Raw genomic sequence first — 26,296 nt, forward strand, 5'->3', positions numbered from 1 at the left:
GCTGCTGCACCGATCTCTTTATCTCAGTGCCGTGTTTTAGGACTGAGCCAAAAGGGGTGGGTTGGTTTTGTCTGACCTCCCTTGGCTTACATGCCAGTGAATTTGGCCCATCTATTCCTCCCCGGGCCAACAACAACTATAAGTCAATCATATTGACATTGATCTCAGCAGCAGCTATCTCCAGGGAGCTCTGGAAGGAAAGAATGCCGTGTCAGTGGGATAGTAACCAGCATTGCTCCCAGTGCCCAACTGGGATTGCTGGCTGCAGCTTCCGAGCCAGCTGGTGAGGACGTGAGGCTTGGTAAGGAAAAAGGCCTAAAGGAGCCTTGAATTATGATAGAATACTTTGCTGAATAACAAAACTAATAATCTGCTTTTCAGCATTGAGGTCCTACATGAATCCATTAGAAAAAACCCCACTCATTTTCTTTAGGGTCAGGATAGAAACGTGACTCCAGAGCAAACCCCATATTGAAACCCAGTTTATTTCATTACCGCAACTCAGCCTTAAGGCTGAGATTACGTGTCCAAAGATGTGCTAATGCCCACTGTTATTTTCAGGTTCTTCCTTTCTCTTCATAGCACAATGATATTCACATCCATCACAACCCAAAACAAAGGCAAAACTTTGTATGAGGTTACTTTCTGCTGTTTGCTGCAGAAGAGAACAAAACAGATTTATCATCCACATTTTGGGGTTTGCTGGGGCTGGGTTTTTTTTTTTTTGTTTGCTTGCTTTTGGAGACAGTGATCTATAACGGCTTGAGAACTGTTGAAATATGTGGTTGCGATCTTGTCAATACAAATTCATTGTATCAGGCCTGTGGATAAAACTGCCTTTGCTGAATAAGGAACCGAAGAAATAATACCCCATCCATTCTGCTAGATTCACTAATATACAGACTTCCTGCCCAAGAAAAGTTATATGATATCAAGCAAGTGTCTATTGATTTTCTGGTGATGCTGAAGGAAGAAGGGTGACGATAAATCTGTAGAACAGAGCTGCAGAGTGGCTTTCTAAGTGGTTTGCAACTTGTAGCAAGCAATTACTAATACTTAATAGCTATAAATAACCTTGTTTCTTGGTTTGTTTTGAATGCTGTTGTGGCTACCTTTAATATCTTCATTAATCGCTTTAGCTTTAGCTGTTCTAGGATGGTTTACATATGTATATGGACAATTATTTCATTAGCTTCAACATGTGCTGCATTTATGCACTACCATAAAATTGTAAAGTTTGTTTAAAGTTGTAAAATATAGATGGCATTTACATAACCCAAAGGGTAAAAGACACTAATTTGTTTGATATCTTCATTTAAATATTTAATTCATTCACATTTAGATTTATTTAACATTTAAAAGTATGTTTTACTTTGCTGACTTTTTTTTTCCCCTGTTCTTACCCTGACAATTAATTACCACAATCTGTAGTTCAGCCATTATAATCACCATTTATTGAGTGTTTTCGCAAACTACTGCTTTTTGCAGTATCTGTCTTAGGCATTCAAGGAAAATCTCAACTAATTCTAGGAATCTAAGAAACTGTATTTATCGTAATGCTTACTGTTTTCACCAGCGTGTCCCCCTGATCCCCAAGTATTTTGCAGAGCCAGATGCCACAAGTGTCACTCACGCTGAAGCATTGAACTGCCCCATGCTGTGATTGGGAGGACCACCCTTGACTCAGCTCTCTGGTAAACCCACGCTGTCACCTGACTTTCCCTCCGTGCTTGTACAAGGGGTCTGTCCTTGACCTTGTGTGACAGGATCTCTGGTCCCAGCGCTAAATACATCCTGGACCCTGCAAACCAGCTGACGGAGGCACTGAAATGGGCACCATGCCTTGTCCCACCAACGAGGAGGTAATGAGAAAAGGTCTGAGGCTTCTTTCAGAGCCCACCAGCCTAGGAGAGGACAGATGGAGATAGGTACAAAATCCTGGAGGGAAAGCTTGGTGGAAAAGCTCTGAGCCAGCCAGGGCACTGACCTAAGGTGCCTGAGGTTAACCTGATGCTGGGACATCACACTGAAGGGTGGTAATGAGTCTGAGTGACCAGGCTGCTTTGTCTCTGCTGAGACATTGACCCAGTGGGAAAGGGTAATAGGGTGCCTGCTTGGCATCGCTGATGCCAGGAGCAGTGGATCATTTCTCAACTTTGGCAGGGAGCCGCCAGTGATAAACTTCCCTGTGGCTCTAAAGACCGGTTGACCACTGTTCAGAGAGACTCAGCGCTGGGACAGCAGGCAGCCATGAACTTCATGCCTGAAATTCTCCATGTGAATACAATAAAGGCTGTTATAAGTCACCATTGAAGAACAGTTGGATGGTAATTGCAGGTATTAATAGACTTGGGAGGAGGAAATTTTCAAAAGTGCTTAGTTGTGAACTCTGCGCATTGAAACCCATGGAAGCTTTATCGCTTTTTAGCACTTTTTGCCACAGTGGTGAGTATATTTCTGGGTATTGCTGAATATTTGTATGTATTACTGTCACTGCATATTTAGGTTTAAATTACACTAGACGTGTGTTTGAGGTCTCTGCAGTGTGAGACATGGAGGAGGAACAGGCCCATAGCTTAAAAGTGCTGATCATCACAATGGTTTGTTAAGTACTCTTCAGACAAATATGCAGACACTAAACAGATTCCTGCATCTTCCTTGGACAAATGTTGCAGCTGTTTGAAAACACACAGCAACTGTATGTGATCCTTGAGAAAAGTTAGTGCAGAATGCCGTTTCTTTTGACTTTCCAGGGCATTTAAGGCAGGTTGCATTAAATTACGCATGTTGTGCTGTCATCATTGCACAGACATTAATCATCTTCCCTGTCCAAAAATGCTTGGAGACTTTGTTGGCTGTAAAGTCAATAGCCTTTGTTCATTTTGGGCACTGCAACTTTAGCAACCTCGTAATGTTTCTTGCTGTATTAATGTATTGATGATAAAGAGTTGATCATCTCCTTAGTCGTTAGGTCATTCACCTGTATCACATCTTAACTGTGCAAGTATGAAACTCACATTGAAAAAAACCCCACCTGTTGGGATGCTTAAATTCCCATCAAAAAAAGATGTTTGGGCATCTCAAATTCTCCTGTAGACAGGGCATATGATTATTCAAGTCCGGAAAGTACCCTGCTGATCAGGAAGTTCCTCCCATCTCCAGCCTTGGAGAGGGCTTAACAGCTCATTTATCAGTTGTATTTTCTCCACAGCTCCATTAATATTTAATATTGGGAAAAGCAGAGCAGCTTCAAAAGAAGAGTGTCTCCTTACAGGCAATCTTGTGGTACCCATTCTTCTGCTGAAGCTGCTCCCTTTTTCCCAATATAGTCAGACTAATCCTGCACAAACCATAGTAAGCAGCTTCACCACCCAAGCTCTTTGACAAATGCACAAGGTGAAGTCATTCCCCTGGGAAATAGGAAATACCAGTCCAAATGCCCATGCCAAATTCTGTATCAGAAGTATTCAGAATGGGACTTTGCGTACCCTAGTTAAGGGGTCTGAGTGGGAGAGCTTCAGGGCCGAGAAAGAGCTTCAGTGGGATGAGAAATGGAAAGAACAAGTGTTTCACCACCTCTTCCTATGAGAGAGTTAGTCTGACTCATGCTCCCGTATTTAGAAGTGGTTTGGTAGCTGTGGATCCTGCACGGAAGGTTATGTTTCTCTCTGGCCTGGATGTAGGTCCCAGCCAGATGTTTCCTTTGGTACTCCAAACAGAAGCTGACATAGGATACTGCTTTTCTTTGTGGACCACGTTGTTAGGCACGTTACTATTCCCACGTCTGGAAACTCCCTCAAGGCCATGGTAGCAAGGTAGGAAGACACCAAGATACAGGTATTGCAAGGCTGAGATTAAATTTCTCTTAAGAGATCTAGAGCCTCCTTCTTTCGCATTATTTTCATGTTTCTGATATCAAACTGCGTGTGTTGTGAGCAACAGCTTGTTATGATTAAGTAAAGCATAGTGGATTTTGATAAGAGTTAATTATTTTGGTGAGACAAATGTGCGACATCATCAGCTTTAGATGGTTCACGGGACAAGAGAATTAACAGGATGCCTCATGAGGTGGATTAAATGTACCCATCAGAAATTATTTTTTGCCTTTATTATAGTGTGTGTGCAGATTCTCAGGACTTTGATGATATCTAGATCTATTAATCAATTTAACGTTCACTCAAGGTGAACAGAAGGAGGAAAGTAAGAGTAATTTCTGATTTGATATTAGTCACAAGTTGAGTGCTAAGGTCTAATAATTGTTTGAATGGGACCTCCCTTTGATAGCTAGTCAGGAGGCACTGAATTTCATTAAATGGGATTACTGGGTCATGACATCCACTGTATTGTGAATAGCATTTGACCAAGGAGAATACAACGAAATAACCTTCAGACAAGGTTGTCAACACACAAAGACATCTTAAATGAAAACCACTTTACTATGAAGCAAACCCAACAACCTTCAGGCAAAATTTCCTTTGTCTGTAAAAGGAAGATACTGAATTGCAAACTTACAGATCAGGTTCAGAACTCAAAAAGGCTTCAGTTTTTTATACATCAAATAGACTACGCCACACGGGCTCAATGCAGTGAACAGTGTGGAGGTGGGCTCTGCCTGCTAAGCTGAAGAGACAGTCAGCTTTGATTCCTAACTCCCAATGTGGTTTGTCTAAGGAAGCCATGGGTTATATTTGCTGCCTTCTCTGCCAAATCTGGGGTTGGCACTCCCCTCTCTGCAGACCATCATTGTACCTAAAGAAAGCAGGTAAAGGGACAAATAACCCATTGCAAAAAGAGTAGCATATTTTTTCCTGCTAAAAATGCCTGCTCCATTAGAATGAACGACTCCATCTTCCTCAAAGCTGGCAAGGCGCCAGGAAACATTGGTAACCACCAGTGAATGAGTTCAAAAGTGTTAAGGAGACGATTAAGGAGATGATTAAGCCATTTGCTATGAGATCACAAGTTCAGATCTGGCTGATAAACTGCAGCGAGTGCCCATATGACTGTCACGTAACCCAAGCCACCATTTAGTACAAGCGCATTAGGGTTCCCAACTGTTCCTAAGGAAACGGTGCCCAATGCTGGCTCACCGCTCCCATCTTGCAAACAGCTCGAGTATAGTTAATGAAATATGAAAGCAATTCCCGTCGCCTCCTCTGATCCCGTGTAACAGCTGCTTGTGACACAGCTAGCCCCCTTGGCGGCGCCTTTCTGCCGGCTCCCTGCCGCAAATGCGGAGGCCAAACTATCTGAGAGCAGGGCAGGGCTGGCATCATGTCAACCGAAGCCCTGGTGCACCACGTACAAACGCTCTGACCACACCTCAGTACAAGCAAGCCGGTGTTAGACGACGCCGTAAAAGTGTAGGCACCTTGCTAACCCTGAGGCAGAAGTGATGAAGACCAGCACAATTTTCATTACCTGATGCACTACCGACTGCCACGCTCAGACTTCGCTACCCCTGCAGTTTTGGAGCAATGGCAAAGCGGATTGCTAGAAAGGTGGTGGTGCTGGAGGGAAGGCTGTGCCTCATAGAGAAATTGCAATATGGATTGTGAGAAAAGATTAGGCAATGCAATTTAATCATCTTCCGGCAATTGCGTGCAGCAGGGTATGGCTGATTTTATGGGCTGGAAGCGTTCAGGGCAGCGTGTCAAATGGGTGCGTTTCAGCCATGTGCGTCACTGATGGACTCAGAAACCAAAAGTTCACAGGATGTTCTGAGCATGTGTAAGGGGACATAATTTGAAACAGCATAAAATGGACAGTAATGAGGGATAAGGGAAATACATAATGAAATGTTAAAAGTCTTTTGCAAAAAAAATGAAGTGTGCCATTTAACAGTTTTGCTCAGGTACAGAGGAGAAGACAGTGAAGCACGTGCAAGGGAGCCTGAAGTGAGTCACTTGGATAAAACACTGATGTGACCCAAAGCCCTAGTTGGTTACGCAAAGAGCTCCTTATGCAATGCTTTTAATGGCAAAATATTCAGATATACTAATACTACTCAGAGGCTGAACCCTTTTATCACAGTAGAAAAAGAAACCATGTCATTAATACGGTTATAATTGTGCATGTGTAAGCTGCAGCTAGTTATTACTTCTGATTTTTTATTTTTTTTTTAAATCCTATGAAGTCATGCAAGGGTTCTTGAAAATTAAAGAAAACAAAGCAAAACCCTAACCGAACAAAGCAGTCAGGTGCAGCGAATGCTCAGTGAGCCTGAACTTGTCTCATTTAAGTTCAAATGTCTGGTCATCAGCTTAAAAAAAATACTGAGGAAACAGTATTAACTAAGGCATTTATTTCTATCTATGATTTCTTTACTTTTCATCCATGCGCCCTCAGAACAAACTGTGAGAAAAATGTGTAACAGACGAGGACTTTGGGGCTCTCAGAGATGTGGAACTGCAACTTTGCTTATTCCATGCAAATTCCTAGGAGCTGAGGAGGAAACCCTTTTGTAAGTGGACGCCATAATGTCAAACACAGCTGTTTCACGTCACTTTTTAGTGTACAATACCAGCCTCAATTTGGCAGGAATGTAGTTATTTCATTAGCAACTCAGAAGGTGCAATCGCCCTTTCGAAGCCGAGCCTTTAAAGTGAAAACATTTTCCGTTCGCTGCAACCTCGAAGGCGTCACAGCAATAGTGAAGCCCTCTGTGTGACATGCTTCCTCCTCCACTGTGCCTTGGAAAATCTGAAACCATTTCTGTAAAGGATCTGTTGCTGAACCTGGTAATAAAATTCATTGGAGGGAAATGCAAATGGCTGCTAATGTGCAGGAACAAAAAGAGAAAAGACCAATTCATTTCCATGAGACACGGCGATGGATCATGGTGTGACACGCTACTGGGACTGCAAAGGAATAAGCTCTTCTTAGTTAGCATGGATTCAGTGATTATTTGTGACCGTTAACATCCATCACCGAAAGGGCAGAGTAGTGTTTTTGGTACTGCATCATTGCTGTGCCTATTAGAAATGCACAAGAGCGGAGTGGAGAGCTGGCTGAAAACAGATTAGCATACTTGCCTTTTTGGACTGAATCTTCTTTCATAGCCTGGAAAATCATTTGCGTAAGACAATTATTGTTCATTACTTTAAACTTTCAGAGGGAGAGCTGTGATATGTGAGGAACAGATCCACTTGTCTTTATAGCCTATGCTAGGAAATACTGACACAAAGAGAATAAATACTCTGCATAGCCCACATTTCTTCCCTTGTGTGTCACCTGGCCCCCTTTGCAAAACGCGTGCGTATAGAAGGGCTATGCCAGGGCTGGCAAGGGACATAGTAAGAGAAGTAAAACTTCAGTGAAAAGTGTCAGGATTTGGCACAAAAGCCAGCTATGGCTCACTCAGGGTCACTACTCTGCACCCCGGACCAGCTCAGGGTCCCGGGAGCAGAATAGTGCAGCTGAGTAACACATGACTGGGCTGCACATGCTCTGTCACACCTGCAGGTTACAACACAGGAAGCAAAAACAAAACAACTTTTTTCCAGTTTTAAACTCTAGTAAGTGCCAGCACCCCTTCAAAATACATGGCTGCAGATATGGGGCGGGGGCCCCAGTGTTCAGTGTAACTTCAGGGAAGTCAGCACTAGTTTATTGTGGCCAAAGATTTAGCTCCTGGTAATGAATATTGGAAATGGAAAGGAAAACAACCAGTTTAAAAAAAAAATAAAATCCTGCATCAACACTGCCAAATTAAAAGACTTATTATTAGCACTGCAATAACCTCATAACTTTTTACATCAAGTCAAAATAACTTCCCTCTTGTACCGCAGCAGATTATCGGCCCTTTCTGCTATTACTGTTCTTGCCGTGTGCTCTCTGTCACTTGGGACTCGGATACAGCGAGTGGAAAGACGATGGCTTGGCAAAAATGACTCAGAGCTCATTTGTAAACTGACAATTGTATACTGGAAAACATGAAGAGGAAACCAAGTTTGCTTTGTAAACAGTGGGAAATATCAGCAATATCTGGTGCAACTGTTATGTAACGCCCGAGTGAGACACTGTGATTTCTGGGCGACGCCTGCAACGCCGTAACAGAAACACTGAAAAACATAACGTCAAAGAGAAAAGGCAATGTGAGAAAGAGGAAAAACAAGTAAAACCCTAAAAAACCTCGAGAATTCAGAGGTTACTATAACAAATCACTGAAGAGATTACACAGAGGTATTGAACCCAAAAAACACAAGAAGCAAGCGTCATGCATGAAGAAAAACAATTCTCTCAGTTCCTTTGTATGAGAGCTTTGGTTGACTCGTAAACACGGGTTAGCTGGGACACTGGGACAAAGCCCGCCTGGCTCCCGCGGCTCCCTGACTGCCTCCCACAATCTGGGGCAGAAACATGGAGCAATCACGCACATCTGCTCTGGCTGGTCCTTCCCTGGCCCTGTCACCCCGCAACGCCGTGCCTCTCCCAGAGGTGTGAAATGCAGCCACCCCCTGAGTTGGGTCCCCACGGGGACTGCATAGGATGGTTGGCTATTAAACAAAACAAAACAAAACAAGTTTAAGCAGAAAGGGAAGGAACTGAACTTTTCTATATATAAGAGGATTGGCTAAGATTGTCGCTGACGTTACGGGGGAAAGTTCAGGCTTGGGTGAGCGTGAGCACCCAGCACCCATAGGGATGCTGGTTCCCAGCTGGGATATTGCGAGTGCTCCCTGTTCAATGCTCTCTTTCGCATACAGTAAGAAAAGAAGTGTTAAAATTGAGCCATGAGCAGAGACTTCTGTGGGGTGACCATGAACAATCAGAAGTTATATGGTACCTCTTTCCTTGCAGTACCTACTAGGTGACCAGTCTTTGGCTTTGACATGGAAAATGTGGGTCGGATACCCCTCACGGCTAAGGTATTCCAACGTACCACAGAGAAGGTAAGTCAAGTCGAAGGTTTGCTTTCATATTGTGGTGTGCTTTCAGTACAGTTTTACCTTTTAAAAATCTTTTTATTCATGTGCTGTAATTATCTGCACAGCTAAGCTACTATAGTGGCAGAAATCAGCCAAAGGTACATCTGAAATTATCCCGATAGGGGAGAGAAAAATGCCTAGATCTGCACCATATTAGCAGTGTCAGTCAAAACCAGCCAGTCTCCGAGGGATGTGCAATGACCGGCCTTTTCTTTAGTTTTGCCTCTAAAGTAGAACAAGGCTCTATTTCTGCCCTGCTATGCTCAAAAAATAAAAAAAAAAGTAAGTTAAACTTTAAGCAAAGCAGAAATGAATTGCTGTGGAGTTGCTGAAGAGCCCATGGTTCAGCCAAGCAGATATACATTGGCTAACACAAGGCTATTGTCTGAAAGGTAAAGCAAGAGAGGTTTTTTATTTCCTTTGAATGTCTTTCCAAATTTGGGGCATAAAAATAATTTGTGAAAGGTCAGTTCAACCAAAGTTCAAATTTTGGAGATGTTTAACGTAGGTGTAGGAGAATAATAATTTGAAAGTATGTAGCCGACGGCTCCATCAGCCCACAGGCAGGTCTCTGTGGAGTAGTTGTCCCTCTGGCCACATGGCGGCTTGGCTGTGAGAAGTAAACTGCAGCCGTTGCTTTGAAACCTGATTTTTGTTAGTAATACGGCCAGTTTCATACACCTAATCTGCTAGGGAATGAGTACATGACCATACTATTTCCCCTGAGTGCAGCCTTTGTATTGAGAATCTTTCGTGAAAAAAAAAAACCCTCTTTGATTTGACCTTTCTACCTCTTGCCAGTAAGAATTCCCTTGTAGTTCTCTTAGACTATGTTTAACCCCAGTACTCGCTTAAGAACTTTCTGGAATGACCTCTTCTAGAAATCACCTCCCAAGGTGATCGTCAGCTGTAAATCAAATTACATTGGAGCTCCATTATTTCTCTCTGAATTAGAACTATGTGACATTTGCAGTGCTGATTTACTCTAATTAAGTACAGCTTGAACCAACTACTGAGTCACAACACAGGCTCCTTTCCTGAAGAAATTTATGACACTGATTTCTCAAGATGGAAATTGTAGCAGACAGTAACAGATGTTTAAATTGCTCTTCTTCTGTGAGGACCTGCACATCCAGATTAAGTGCTGAAAGTTTGTATCTATTTCTTTTTCATTTGCTTGGCTCCCACTTGCCTTTAATGATTAGAAGAATTTTCAGAGCTGATCCATCAATGATTATGCATACACCATAACTGAGGAACACTACGCTATTGCTTTCATCAGCATTTTTGTGGTTCCTGATTACTCATACCGTAAAAAGTTCATCTTGCAATTATTCTGAGTAGGTAGAGAGGGCTAGTCATGGCTAGAATCTATTTTTTTTTGTGGCCTTGCAGGTCATTCTTAATGGGCTGATAGCTTTTCCAAGCTGATGACTAAAACGATAGTACTCTACTGCACACTATGAATGCCGTGCAAGCTTCCTCTGACTCATGCCGTTCCATAAATACCTAATGGACATTTTATTCAGAAAAAGGAAGCACACAAGTACAATTTAAGTAGAAACAAATGACATTTGGTGCCTATTTTATAAGACATATTCTCTTAGTAAAGGCAAATCATAAGCATAGCCGCTGTTCTAATACTGGATTTTTTTGATGACTGCTGATTTTGGTAACTGGCTGGTATGGCTGTTGAGCTGGACTGGGTTAGATTTTCTCCTATATCATGCACATAGTTAAGGGACCACTCAAAGGTTTGGTGCCACTTTCACTAAACCTGATAGTAGTAGCTCTGTTTCACAACTCAACAAAACCAAAAGCTGGAACTTTGCAGGACCTGAGGGGAACAGATGAGCAGGAGAGGTGTGGAAGGGGAGAGGGAAGCACTTGTCACGTTGTCGTTCTCCTGGTGGCACTGTGGTGCGTGCATCCCTGAAGTGGGTGCTGCGGGTTGGGAGGTGCTGCTGCAGCTGCAGGTTCCCCCCGTCGCTCCCTGGTGGGCTGTGCAGGTTTGGCCGGGTCATGGGCTTTCCCAGCCTCTCAGTTTACTTGTTTGTAGATAAATTTAATACTGCTGTGCCACAAGGACATTATGTGAGTTAAGTAATTCATTAACAGATCTCTTTAAGCTCATCAGTGAAACCCATTACAGAAATTACAAAGCGTTACTTCTGAAGATGAAAAATGCTGTGCCTGGCTGCATCGCCTGCTATTTGGTGTCCTTTTTTGCCTCTTTTCCAGTGTCACTCAATTTATGCTGCCATACATTTTGAAGGGTGCACGAGAGCTGGCCTCTGTCTGACCAGATCCAGCTCGTGGCCCACCCACCTGCTGCATTTATCAGTGTCCATGGGCTTTCATGCAGCCTCTCACCAAAGCAATTCATTGATAAAAGGTTAACATTAAAGATCGTGAGCGCTGCTTGAACTGATGCTGGGTCAGTTGTAGAACGAACTTACTTCTTGCGAACGGAGATTCCACTCCCACTAGCCAGCTCTGTTTGATAGGAGCACGCGTGTTTCTTTGCTATTTCGTGGCAGTGAAGGTGCATTACAGCCGCGGTGCCTCAGGCCGGGGCCTCTCTTATGCCACAGCTGCCAGTTGTGTCAGATGCGGTGGTTTTATGGGGTGGATTCCTCTAACCACCAGGGACTGAGGAGAGACCACCAACCTTGTTACGCTTACAGCTCTTTCAAAATTAAACTGTAGTTTTGAAGTAAAAGCTTACTACCTAATCTGGTCAGCTCTCATTTGCTTGTTGTTTTTTTCCCTTTGGCCATGCCTTATCACCTGGACTGCTCTGCAGCATCCGTCCCTGGAAAACTTTGAGACTTGCTCCCTGACACAGACTTTTCTCCAAGACAGCTTTTCATAGAAGCTCGGTTTACTGTTGCTATGATGATTTTACAATCTGTACCAGTTTTGTCTTTTGGACTTGAATCTGTGAAGTCTTGCACAGCCTCAGCACCTACTCCTGTAAGCGGCCAAAATTAGAAATACACAGCATGTCAGGCATCAGTACTACAGGTACTCTCAATCTAAGAAAATATTTGGAGAAGAAAATACAGAACGAATCAAAAGAAAGAGCAAGGGAAGCTGGTGCCAGATAAATGCAGACAGAATTATGACTGCTAGACAGCCGTGTTTCCAGCTTCTAAATTTTATCTAGGCTGTGGTGATAAAGACAGACTATGCTTATGTGTGCCAGACTTTATGCATGTCTTCCTTTAAAGCATGAGTTTATACTGGATGGATCCTGAAGGTGCCTGATGCTTAGTCTTAGAAATAGTAGTTCAACGGAAATAAAGTGCTCAGGAAACAAAAGACAAATGATCTTTCCAAAACATTTTTTGTAATTTGATCCTCCCATGTAAACAAGAAACAATACAACCTTCTGGGACTCTCGTTAGCCAACAGTCTCCAAGCGGCAATGAAAGAAGGATTTCAAAACTATTTCACAATTGTGTTTGGATGAAACATGTGTTTACTGTATGTAAATGAACGAGACATTCTGTTCTTTTAGGGTTCATCAGATCCTCACTGTGTTAGCCGGTTTGGCATAGGCAGGAAAGTTATCTTCTTTGGAAGATGCTGGACAGATAAATAGTTGTTTTTCACTGGAGATTTCCAGACTTTACAAAAAAAAAAATATACTTAAGTGCAAATTTTTGGCTCAGAAGTCCTTTAAGTTGATTTTTCACTTATTTTGCTAGCTAGAAATAATGGCAAAATAAGTTATTTCATGACAGAGACGTGGAGTCAGAATTTCCTGTGACAATGAAGCGCTGTTGCATTGTTCACATTGTCAAGCAGTATGTACTCAAAATGTGACTAGTCCCAACAGCTTAAAGCTGTTGATTTCTCTGTGTGACAATTTCCTTTAATAGCAGGGCATGTGTACCCGCAAGCCTCTTTCCAAGCTAAGGGAAAACCCAGCATCCACTGCAGATTGGTAAGTTGCTCCTGTACGCAGCTGTTTGTGTGAAGACACTGTGTAGTTATACGCTTTATTTCTTTGCTTTTCTGTTCACTGTTAGGATATTCCTTGCTGACTTATGGAGGTTTCACCATTGTGGTGCTAGTTTGCATCTTGGACATTTCATCTGTGTGCAATCAGAGGAAAAAAAAATATCTAAATTGGCCTGCAAGTCCAAGAAGTTCTGCGCTTTTGTGAGTCTTGCTGCAAATGATGACTACTGCGGATCAGAGTCTGGGGCGCTGGCATGGGGGTGAAATAAAGAGCATTTTATTGTTCCTCAGCCTCCTTTGCATTACTGTGCAACCACCTCTGCTGTTGATAGAACTCCAGCTCAGGCATGCTTGTTCGCCTCAGCTGGCGCAGAGGATGTGCCTCATGGAAACTGCTGATGGATCCGTTTATCCAGGCTAGCAATGGCCTTGTATAGTGTTGAGGAACAAATGTAGAGCTGGGGAGTGACTGATGATTCCCAGGCCAGCAAGCAGCAACAGTTGTTATGTGCTTAGACTGCTGACACCACACTATAACCTGCAAAATTCCTCAGCCTGGGTTGGCTTTTGTTCTCACCACCATTTCATGCAGGTACTCTGGCCAGGCTGGCCGTGCTTGTCTGAAGGCCACAAGGAGGGACAACGGCACAAGTCTGGGCAGAAGGTCTTGGTCATAATCCCACTACAGGCTGTCTTAGTGATAACTGCTTTTATTGCTCTCTTTCATCTTTGTAACATGAATCTTATGATTTCAAACAAGTTCAAGATGATACAAGCACGTTAGTCACGGAATTTTGCTCCATGTCATAAAAAGAGTACTTTTTTTTGCTTCTGTGTGTGGATATTGAATTGGTTGCTTAGTTTCTTGCCCTGCTCTGCCCCCATACTGCTGGTGTTTCTAATGAGGCAAAAAATTCAACCTTTGTTTTTCCTCTTACAGCTTTATTGCCAGCATGTTGTTCTGCTCAGCAATCACAGTTTAAACTACATGACCATCTTTTCCCTGTTTGATCTCTCTAAACGTAAATCTCGTCTAAATACATCGAAATACTGCACAATCACCAGTCCGGCAGTGTTTTTTTGTAGTAACTCTCAATTTAAATATTGCGCTAAGGAAAACTGTTACAAACGTGGCGACTCCCTACCACAGTCTGCTGTTACCATTTATGAACTGTTAAGGGTATTAAGGTACTGCATCATTTTCTCCCCAGGCATAAAGCAACTGGTTTTGTGAGACGCTGAGTATCGATTCTTGCTGGAATCGGTGGGAGCTGAGAGTCCTCAGAACCACAAGAATTTAGGAGTGAATACTGCAGGGCAGGTTTGCTGTGTGTAAATGCAAACCAGAAGGGCCGGAACAAGGCTGTTTCAAGTTCTGAAAAGTCTGAAAAAAATCTCAAATTTACAGTCAGGCCCGCTTCTAAGAGATATCAGATGCATCTACAAGAATATTTCAGTTTGGATCGAGAATGTGCTCTTGAAGCAGGTCTTCTGATGGCCTTAACCTGCTGTGTTCTGGTTCTCTCTGCAGAGAAGTCTTGGAGGGCATGGCCCGTTCCTTCTGAATACAGATAAAGGAGAAAGAAGCCACTCCAGGAGGGCACCTGCTGTATTCCAACAGCTAATTGGCATTCAGTCCACAGGACCAGGCTGCAGTTAACTGTAAGTAAAACCCCTGAGACATGTAGAGCATGGTGTTAGGTCCTCAGCACTAATTGCTTTGGTCTGCGTATCCACAGATATTGCTTCCCACTGGTGCTACTACAGTTATCGCTAGCTTGAGCTTGAGTTTCAGAGAGGCAGAATATTCCTATTTGCCACTGAAATCAACTGTAGATGCTCATCATTTTTGTGAAAATTAAAAGGATGCCCACATTCCTGAGATTATATATTCTGTGAAAGATGTCCAGCTTTTAAACCCACATAGAAATTTCATCCACTTTCAGTTACTAGAGCAACAAAATCTGTGGAAAAAAAATAAATTCTCAGCACCTTTCTTTTGCACTGCGTCTGAAATCTGTGTTTTTATTTGATAGGTTGCAATCCTTTAAAGTCTGCAGGTTTTTCAGGACTATTTTTTCCAAACTTATTTGCTACTTATTTATATGGCTATCTAGAAATCCAGCACAACAGTGAAAATCTTTTCAAATAGTAAACGTAACTAAATACATAATAAATGCATCATTAGGAATGTCTAAGAAAGCCACTACCAATAGATCACAGTGGCAGCTGTTTTCCATTCATATGGTAATACAGGGCAGAGACTACCCAAGAGAGTACAATTATTTTTAAATAACATGTGAGTACTTATTTAGCCATGCACTGGACAGATGCTATGAGCCTCAGAACAAAACTGATGCAGATTTGAAGAATCTGTTTTGACGTTACGATGGAGGGAGTAATACCAACAGCTACACGCAGATACTTTCCATATCTTATGGCGTTTGAGTAGCTCTGCTGTTGAACAGACACAGTGCATCTTTTAGAATAACTTAATCTTGGTTTTAGTATGGTTTTTATTGCTCTGTACTTTGTACAGGCTCCCTTCCATCTCTCTATTCCTATTACTCTGCCTCTTTTTCTGTGTACTATATTATTCACACTAAAACATGGTATTTGCAGCATCTGGCTGTTCCTGGATCTTTCCTGCTCTCCTGCCATCTATACCGTTTTTCTACCTGCAGTAGTAAATAATCTGAAATTGCTTTTAATTAAACATTCAGCATAAATGATATCACAGTTAGTTATTAGACTGACTAACAGAGGCTAAATCACAGAAGTTCTAAAACTAGCTTTACACTGGGTGTACTTTTCAAACATCCTAGCTGGGCTGAATTTCTCAGGAGAAGGCAAGGCTCTTATTTGAGACGCTAATGGGTCTACATCAGCACAGCTTCTAATTTCTTCCAGCTCATTTGCCCTTTCTGGCCCCCCACAAGAGTGGCAGGAAAGGAGCTGCCAAATATTGGACAGAGTCCAACGTAGCTAATAATGTAAGTTCATTTTCTGATAAAGATTTTGTTTCAAATCTACTCTGTTTCATCTTTTCACAAAGTATACGCCTCAAAATACAGTACAGGTTTATGGAAGGAGACTGTAACTGTAGAACAGGCCTATTGCATCTGTTGATCAGAGCGATGCTAGCTCAAGCAGCGAGTTGGGGTGTCATACATAATCCAGTTTTACAGGGATGAACAGGACACAGGGCCCCTAAGGCCTAGCAGTCTGCAGCAATACAGTAGCTTGTGGTTGTAACGTGGGCTGTGTCTCAGAGGAGTCCAGAGCCGGTGTAATGTACCTGCTGGGCTGCTGTTATCTCAGGCAAAACAGAGCATGGAGCGTGGCTTTGTTGAGACATGGCCGTGAAGCATCCCTATACATCTATATACATACATCTGTATACACAGGCATACTCCACGTAATTTTATGAACTTCTCAGAGTGGGGAGGCTGTTGGCAGTGAGGATGGGGAAGAGACATGGAAATAGATTTTAAAAGAATGGTTCAAACTATCCACATCAGAGGATGTGAGAAGGGAACTTGCCGCAGGGTAGGCAGTGACCACATCTGCCAAATGTGCGCTATAAACTTATGCTGAGACTGCTTTCCCAGAAATGCTCCAGCAGGACACTGTCTCCTGGCTGGCTCCTTGTCCTCTACTAGTCATAATTCTGAGATAGTGAACCTGAACATACTAACTGGGGTGCAGGTTTGGATGAACAAATATATGAAGATGGCATTCTCATTATATCTGCGATAGCAAGCAAAGCAAGAGAAAATGTATAAAAAATATGAAATGAAGATTAAATAACCTTCCCAGTCTTCTTCTATTAAAAATTGGCTCAGTAGTTCTGGCCAAAAAACTATCTAAATCCATTTTTCAATGTGCAGCCATCAAGACTATGCTCAGATATCAAAAGCCTGAAGACGTTTTAACTGAGAAATCCACTTTATCAGTGCTATTTGGCAATTAGAGAAAACTACAATGTGACATTTTAGCCTTTAGTTGTTGGCATTGTTTGTTTTTATAATCATTCTTACTCAGCTGCTACTTTTCAATATGGACCCCTTTTTGCATTTTTGAATGCCTCTGAAGCTATAATTAAGCCAAGTAGACAGCTAATGTAAAAAAAATAGTTCTAAAATATGAGTGATTGTAGCCTACAATAGACAAAAGTACTACACACTTTAGTCAATCAGTCACTTTAATTGATAGTTGCTGGGCCATATTTCAAAAGTTCAGTGAAATGAATAGCATGCAGTTACTCTGACCTTGCAAAATAAATAGCAATGCCCTGAAGACACGCTAAAAACATGTAAGGAAGTAGAACTGTTTTCTCTGCTTTAAACAACATTTCATTCAATGGAAAAAAAGCCAAGGAATACATTTTTCCAGATGACTTAAGACGTAGTATGCTGATACTTGTCTTCCAATAGCAACAATTAAAATAGCTTGCTTGTGTAACCAGAGCGTAGACGTTATTTTCACTATTAGCCCATGCTTGTTTAAACAGCGTTAGTTGCTAAAAAACTGCAGTTCCTTTGAACACAAAAGCACTTGATTTTTCAGGATTTGTGGGGGATTTTCCCCCCTTTTTTTCCAACTACCAGTATGGTAACTAGTGATAAGTCCACACATGGAAGTTCAGCTCAGAACTCAAGATGTAAGTCCCCAAATTTGCAAGTGCTTTTATACGGAAGTCCTCGCAGAGTATTTTAAGGACACAGGGTCTGACAGGCTACAACATCTTGGGGCTTCAGTCAAGGCTCCCCTAAAAGCCAGATGTGTGCTTAGGTGTAATTTTTCAGTTTGTATCTCTCTTTAAAAGCAATTCCTTAACAAATAATTTTAAAACCATGTTTAAACACAATCTTCTTGATTAAGGAGTGCTTTGCAGGCTCTAGATCTGTATTTCATCCTTTTAGTTTAGTTCGACCAAATTTTGCCTGACTAAGTAAGTAGATAAATAAGAATCTGAATAAACACGAATCTCTTCTGTGATACAGAGCAAAACAATTGTATTGCTTTAGTGCAGGAGGCTGCATTTATGCTCAAAGAATGAATGATGCTGCTGCTTGGATGAATAAACAGATGAGAGTCATTTCAGCGTGTGCTCCCTTAGGAACAGTGGAAAGAAACGCTCACTGAATTTGAAAATGCAGAAATAAGAAAAATTACATTTATTTTTTTTTTTAGCATTCCAGTTTTTTAAATAGAAAGATATAAAGGGAACTTTTTAGAATGATGACAGAAACCTTTAGGGAGTAGGGCTGAACCTCCTCTCAGATCAGAGAAGCTGCCCTACACACTGATGACAGCAGCCCTATTCTTGTCCTACTGCGGCAAAGGTGGGCATGGGCGTGTAAAAAACAGTTAAACCCGACTGTATCGTAGTGGCAGGTGGCCATTATTAAAAAGCCATTATTTGCTAGCACGTACCACTCAGTAGTATGAGATTATTGTGCGCTTCATGCTAGTTGATAGTTCTCCAGTTGTTCTTGGCTGCTCATAACTTCTAGGGGACCATGGAGAGCCAGAACTGTCCTGGGGCTACACCAGTAATGAACTGCTCAGCCCCAGAAGTTCAGAAAGACAAATATAATGTTAAAGAAACTTTTCTTCCGCTCCTGGTGTAGGCACGGTGGTCCTACGGAGCTGAGCCAAGATTTCTAGAAGCATCAGCTTTGTACTAGTGATTGTGTTTCCTTCGAGAGCAGCCCAGACCCACAATTCCAACTGAAATCAGCTCCACCTCTAGCCATCACTTTCAGAACAAATTAGCCCTCCTGGGCTTCTCTGGTTTGCTTGGTAACTTTATGAAAAGCATGCATTTTAGATGGGATTAAATAACTGTGAGATATTTTTTTTTACCAGTTCCTAAATCAGGGAGATGTAGCAGTTAATACGACTCCCATTAAAAATGCTACCCTGTCTCTTTGTTTTGTCAAAAAGAATTATTAAGGAGAGCAGAGGTCACGCACATTGCAAATCTGCTTCTGCTAAAGCAGCGTATTCCTGGAGGAATAAACACAGACAGTACTGAATTACGTTGTCATCGTTAGAAATGGTCAGAGTCCCATAACGTTTGGGAGAGCAGACAGGTTGGCAACTGCACAGAACCGGGAAAAAAATGCTCGGACTGAGAAGTGCAATGAACTTCTTAGGCTAGTGCATATGGCTGTCTTCAGCTGATGATAGTAAGGAATAAGCTGCTGGGAAGACGTAGTTTTTAGCTGCTTCAGTGGCTAATATGGGAGAAGTTTTGCTGGCAAAAAGGCTCTCCTTGGTGTTGCACTTTGGTGAGAGAATTTCTCAGTGAATGGCCAAGGAACTTCTTTTCTTTTGAGAAAAAGAGATAATTAATATAAATAACTTTCCAGAAAAGTAGAAAAACAGTGTTGTAAGTACTAATAGCCCATTTAAGTGCTGCAAAAGAAAAGTTTCTATGATTCACTTTTTTTGAATGTGAAAATGGGGTGCAGTAATGACGGTCTTTTTTAAAGGAGTGTGAAGAGAAATTATTCATTTGGCAAATGCATATTGAAGAAATGCTAGTGTGATCTTGTTGCTGCTTCCTCCTCATCTGTAAAGATACTAGGTACAAATATTAACGTGAAAAGTTTGCTTTGATCACGTAAGGGTCATAACTAAAAGATTTTGTTTAGCTGCTGCCTTACTCTCGAATGATGGTCAATAAAGAGAGACAATCCTGAGGCACGGATGCTTGCTGGGGAGATGCACTACTCTGTTGGATCATTGGGCTTCTTTTCCCCTCTAAAAATTCTATGTAACACAGTTGAAATATTGCTGCCACATACTGTAATTAATAGTATAGCTGTAAAATTTTAATGGGCAACTTCAGACTTCAGGTAAAAAAGGTAATTGAAAAAAAAAATCCTTTCCACATTCTAGGCTGAAACAATTCATTCTGGGAGATTTTTTACTGGTCTCCAGCAATGATGTAGACAAGACAGTTATTTTATTTATAACTGCTGCCTTGCAGCCCAAACACTTGCAGGTGTGCCCGCCTCCAGGTCTTCCTTTGCTGCTCAGAGACAGCTCCTAAACCTCCTGATATAACTGGCTCCATTAAGGCTGCAGTAATCCTCTGTTGCTGCCGGACTGAAGTCTTCCCCGAGTCAGATGCCTCTCTGGAAAGTGCCCACTGTATTCACCCTTTCTTTCAAGACAGAAATACCTTCCCTTGTCCTTTCCTGTCTAATTTCCATTAGTCGGATGGAAAGCAAGTTTGACTGTCCAGGGCACGTGAAGTATAGCTCCTTGGTCCTTTCTGTCCCCCTACATGAATAACAACATTTCAGCCTCTCTGTCTCCAAAGCAACTGAATTTTAATTGACCCAACTGCAATATCCACACAGGCAAGGAGGGACAGGTAAGAAAAAGGCCTGTCTTCAGCCTTCCTAATGATCGCTGGTACAGAGAGATCTCCTTTCTCAGGGTTGCCATGAGCCATCGCAAATCCTTATGGACTGTAAAGGTCTGACTGAGCAGCCAGTAAAATAATTTTTTCTGATGTGATTTCCCCTCAATACAAATTCATGCATTTCATTTTATTTTAATAGAATCAAAACTTCCCCTTATATTTTTGGAATGTGTTCGTGGGGGGAAATGCAAAAACACCACCAAAAAAAGGGAAAAATCGCAGTTTGTTAGCGATAATACAATACGTGGGCTACAACAGAGTACCATGCTGATGTACAACCAATTTTACATTTCTGTCCTTTTAGAACTTTTTAAAAGATTATGGAAATTGGGCATCAGCATAATTTTCATCTAGCCATGAGGTGAAATATCAAGCCTCCTTAACTGCCCCTGGAAATACATTCTTCACTCCCATACTAAACTTATGCAGGAAAGGTATTGTTGTTCAAGTCGTAACCACTCAGAATAGGGTAGGTAATTTATTGTATCAAAAATATTAAATATATATATATATGTACATCTTATACACAGTAGAGATGAAGTTACTGGATCTTATCTGTGTCTGCTGTCAGCTAATCAGTTTCCCTTAGCCTCATACAATGGCAATGTCTTGAAAGAGGCTCAAAGGGAAGATATCTATTCACCATCAGAATTCAGATTCTTTTATGTGAAAATTTAGCAGATTTCATGATTCTGGAGGTAACTAGAACACCACCATGAAGATGAATAGAGGTAGAGTTGAGCCCAACCTTGACAACTGCTAGGATCAGAATAAGATATTGGAACCGTTTGAACATTTAATGGGGTAGAAGATAATGCAAGAGGGGAAGAAAGGGAGAGCTTAGTCCTACCAATATAGAAAACTATGAAATATGATAGTTTCTTGAAATTTTCTTTGTCCTAGAATCTGCCAGAGCTCTCTCGAGGTTTGTTCCTATCACTGCATTGATTCAAAATAACAAAGAATGCGGCATTTAAAAAGTTTGTCTCATAGGAAATAGCTTGTTAGAGCATGGGGCAGCTTTCTGGTGTACATTTTTCATGTTCTGCTACAAAAAAGATCAAAACATTGTGAAGGATGTGTATTCAGCTGAGAAATGTTAAAAATGCCACTTCTAGCTTAAGACATACTTTTGATATTATATCTACTGCGTATCTAAAACTGTCAGGCTACAATGAAATTTGTCACCTATATTTTACACTGGTATTAACTGAGAACGTGAAAATTGACCTGTAGTAACACTAAATTTGACAATTCTTGTACATATAAATGTTACCAGAATGACTTTATAAACCAAGGCTGTCAAACACATCCTGTTGTAATCTTTTGGGAGACGGAATGCTACACTGTATTTTTTAAAGCCATTTTTACTGTCTTACAATGATCTCACAGGTCATATTAAATCATTTGCAGTGAATTATTTTGTTAGGCAGAAAAGCTTGTCAATACTGAAACTGAGAATTGGTCTGTCAAGTTAGAGGTGCAAAAAAAAAATCTGATTCGTAATTGAATCCATGTATCCTTTGAAATGAAGTAGCTAATCTAAAAGTAAGCAAAGTGAGATGTTTGAAAGTACAAGACACAAGTGATATCCCGCCTGGCTAACTTCTAACTTGAAAAGCCATAACAGCGTGGCTCAGACTTGCGCATGAAATTCTGCAGTTCCGTTTTCCTTTGCGCGCATTTTGTGTCGCTGCACAGTCTGTGCCGTGGCACCACCTCAGCCAACAGTCAGCATTTGCTGACTCTGTCTCGATAGCCTGGGTTTAATCCTCTCTTAACAATTGGGCACATGCCAGCGAGCAAAGCTTAGCTTTCACATGTATACTTTACACCAGAACGCCAGAACACATTGTAAATACTGGAAATAACGATTTGGGGGGTTGTGCCATATTCCTAATACTTTTGGGAAGGCACAGAAAAACGCCTGGATCAAACGCAAGTTGACTGAAAACCTGTTACACTCGCTGAAAATGAGACTCACAAGGAAAAAGAACTACCCTTAGTTTGCTGAAACAAACTTTGGATGAAAATATGCAATGTAACGCAAGACATTTTCCCTAGGCTCTGTTCTCAGAAAAATAATGTTAATTAACTCCAGTGGAAAAGGAAATTAGTTAAAAGGAGGTAGGAAAGGAACCCCACAGTGTGCAAGACCTTACCGGGTGCCCGCTGCCATTGATGGAAAGGAACCAGCAGCGTTGCACTGGACCTGGACCGTGTCCTTCATGGAGGAACGGGGGACTGGCCACCGCACGCTGCACTTCCAGCTCACTCGCTCTCTCAATGGTGACTTTAATTTTACACAGTCTCTATCCTGAATGGGAGCTCTCTATTTTAAGAGCTGCATAGCATTGTGTAACTAATTTGAGAAATAGGCGTAAATTTACCTCAAACTTCTTGAAGTCTCCGTATTTCACTGTGTAATTTATTTATTTTTTCTTCTGAAATATATCATCTGTCGGCACGGCGTAAGGACAGTCTGAACCAGCCTCCGTTCACCTGCCATTCAGCGCTTTGAGACCTTTTGTAGAAAGCTCCTTCTGACAGTTATTTATAGCTCAACATTTCAGCGAGGTAATTGCAGGTAACGCTCCTGGAAAGGCAACAGTTATGGCTCATAGTATGAGGAGAAATGATTATGTTAATTACCAAATCTCTTTGATGCACTACCCTCGGACATGACGAACCGTGGGGACAATTTCCAACCTGGCTCCCAAATCCGGCAGCGCTGCTCTTGGCTCCAGGGAAGGGCTGCTCTGCCAGCACCCTTGGTGCACGTCTCCATCTCTTATTAAGTCAGGTGTAACGTTAGTGTCCTCCTGGTGTGTTTTCCGAACATTATTGAGAAACAGAAATGCCTTCCTCTTCTTTCCTTTTCAGGGAGTTCTCCTGTGAACTTTGATACTCTGCGCAGTCTCACCTGTTTTATACCAGTCAAACTCTGCTCCTTGAGTGACATTTTTGCTTGACATGGGTGTGCTTTCTGGAGCTGCGCTTGGTTGATGTGAGCTCATTATCAATACATTCTGTATTCCCCAAATTCCTCTTGGTACTGATCCTAACTTTGAGAGTGTGCTATGATCCTTTCCATTTAGGTCCTGCACATGACATGGTGATTAGTCATCCCCCTTGCGCTGAAACCTCGTTACAGAGATCTTCTGGCAATTCCATTATCTCTGCAGTTTTTCACAAAATATCATATCTGACATAAGTCAGGCACCTACTGTGATGATACGCACTGCAACCAGGGCGTTTCAGTCAGGGACTGACAGAGTATTTTGTCTCCAGTAGTTCAAAAGCAAATGTATTCAAGTTTTTCTTTCTAAGCCGCTTTGATGTTGACACCTATGAATTTGTTTTCTCCTTGTTAATGCGTACTATAAACTCTCATCGTATCTTTACTCCCTGTTTCAAAATGATGAGGAGTGGTATGTAGTTTGATAACATGAACTGTGCCGGTTGGACCGAAATGAAATTTTGCTTTGATTCAAGCAGTTCTCCCTATTAATCTTCATACTGTGTTTTGGAAATGCCTGTTAGATTTATTTAGTTTTATTTAAGTTGTGCTTAATATTTGCTGTGCTTGACTCTCCACTCACATCCACACGTGGAAATTTAGAGTAACTATTGTAAAGCCAATGAACTTATATTTTAGGTTCAGTTGTAAGAGAAGGAGTAGCTGCAGCATCGAGGTTTGGTCTTTGATCACATTCACATCCAGCAGATTTGGCTCTTTATATCAACTCCTGCATTTCATTGATGGGTATTAATAACCAATTAATATAACACAATTATGTCAGCAGATGCACAGAACAGATTACAAATAGTAGTCATAGAATGAAAAAAAAATCTTCTTTTAGCAAGAATATTTCGTTACTTCACAATAAAATCCCCCACAATTTTGCTCAGATTTCTTCTAACAATTCTCTATATTTATATGTCAGTATTAGAAAATGGTCAAGATCAATTTCCAATTCTAAAAAAAACCCACATTATTATAATGCAACAGTGCTGAGGGCACTTAAAACAACTCTGCAGCTATCATAATTGGAGTATGACACATTAAGAAGTGTGAGTTTCTGATCTCAAGTAATGTCTTCTCCTCAGCTTATGAATGTTTTTTGTGACTTATTGGTGTGTACAGGTGACCTCATTTCTGATGTGAGCGTCCACCTTTAGCATTTGGACCTTCTGCTTGTTTGCGGTTTGATAAATGGGTCATCTTTCAAAATGACTTGCTGAAATTAGCTGAATGCTTACATTCCACATCTGTATGCAAGGTTGAGTAATTGGGAGTCATTACTGGAACTGTTAAAAGAGGAAACAGCAATGTGGGAATCCATGTCCTAAGGGCATACGGTGCTCTGAGAGTTTAAATAAAAACAGCACAACTTACAGGAACTGCAGCGAGTAGATACAATACGGTTTATCCAGCAGATAAACCGTGGCAGTGGCAGACTCAACAAGGCATGATTTTTAGTTTAGCTATTGTTGAACACAGGCCCAAAAATCGTTGAACTTTAGCAAGAGATCATTGATGCAAAATGATGGTTCTACCAACTCCAAAGCATGAATGACTTTTCCTGGTGGGAGACAGAGTGTGTCGGTGTGCCCTGATAAAGAAAACTTTGAAAAATATTGCTCTGAAAGAGACATTGCATCTGATGGACAACCGTTGCTTTGCAGCGAATAGTATTTTATTCCCAGGAGATGAAGTCAGTACTTTGACCATGTACGTCCGCAATGTGCTCTGTCAGATCTGCTTTGGAGAAGTCCTCTTTTCTTCTGGTGCTGCCTGTTCCCTTCAGAGCAGATGTAGGGCAGATCACCAGTATTCTCCCGTACGCTTTACTACAAACACAATTATCTGCAGGTTGTGCCTCAAGAAATGGAGTCTTACCACACCGGTGAATGAAAGCTGTAATGTGACTTTACCTCTCTTTGCCTGAAACAGAATTAAACCCCCCCGGAGATGCTGAAAATTTCATTTTGGCATCCTCAGAGTGAAACAGGGAGGAGATCTGAGGGGGGCTTGGGGCAGTACATACTGGAATGTTTATTGCCTTATTCTTGCCAGAAAATCTAAAGCATAATCTTTCTGGGCACTATTAGTGGTTGAGGTGAGATGAATTTATGGCTCTTAGTCACTTGCTTATTTTGGAAGGGTATCTGAACTCATATATATTGGAATAGAGTCCAGGACACCACTTGTGGCATTTAAATCCCATAATGAATCATAAGTTGAGGATATGATTCAATATTTTAAATTGCATTATCAGATTTGTGACTCATGCTCAATGACACCAAATCTGGCAGTGTTCTGAATGATGTCTTCAGGAACAACAATTTTTGATCACTTTTCTTATGGTCACGAGGTCAAGGTGGTATGCACGCAGGTCACAGGGCTATGTTGTTGCAGCACAACCAGCGTGTTGGAAAGGAAGCGCTGTGTTTCAAAAGCCCTTGCAAAGAGCTATTCTCCCTAACTTTCCCCAGCTGTTCCAAACTGTAGCAAGAATTTCAAAGTGAGTTTCCCTCAAAATATTGCGTATGTGCTATATTGTATATATATAACTGCAGATAACTGTTAAAAAAGCATTTTATCCCTGCCTCCTCTGTTTTCAGCGTACATAGTGGCAGAGAGGCAGCACAGGTTAGAGCTGTCTTACCCTTTGTAGCAGCGTTTCAGCCTGCATTTGTCCCTGCTAGCCTGACTTGTATTCCTATGTGCTTCAATGTTGCGTGACTGGCAGGAACTGCAAGATTGGCCAAATGACATTGCTTCAGATCTATGCTGCCCAGCCAGCAACGACTGCGCTAGCAGCGAGGTACTAGGGATTCAGGCTTCTTAAAGCAAAGGCGTTTTTACCAGGAAAAAGAAATAAAACCAAGAAAAATGGCATTTTTAAGCAAGGAGATTAAGGAATAATCAGTTCTAACTGTAGGTACT

General features: G+C 41.6%; 1 long non-coding RNA gene across 2 annotated transcripts in view; it reads right to left on the reverse strand.

Annotated features, from left to right (window-relative positions):
- Window positions 1–26,296, reverse strand: part of LOC134517955 (uncharacterized) — a 38,765-nt gene that overhangs the window by 2,338 nt on the left and 10,131 nt on the right. For both annotated transcript variants that reach the window (XR_010071780.1, XR_010071778.1), the window contains exon 6: window positions 22,734–24,092. This is a non-coding gene — a long non-coding RNA (uncharacterized LOC134517955). The remainder of the gene's footprint in view (window positions 1–22,733; window positions 24,093–26,296) is intronic.

Source organism: Chroicocephalus ridibundus, chromosome 6, assembly GCF_963924245.1.
Source record: "Chroicocephalus ridibundus chromosome 6, bChrRid1.1, whole genome shotgun sequence".
NCBI lineage: Eukaryota > Metazoa > Chordata > Aves > Charadriiformes > Laridae > Chroicocephalus > Chroicocephalus ridibundus.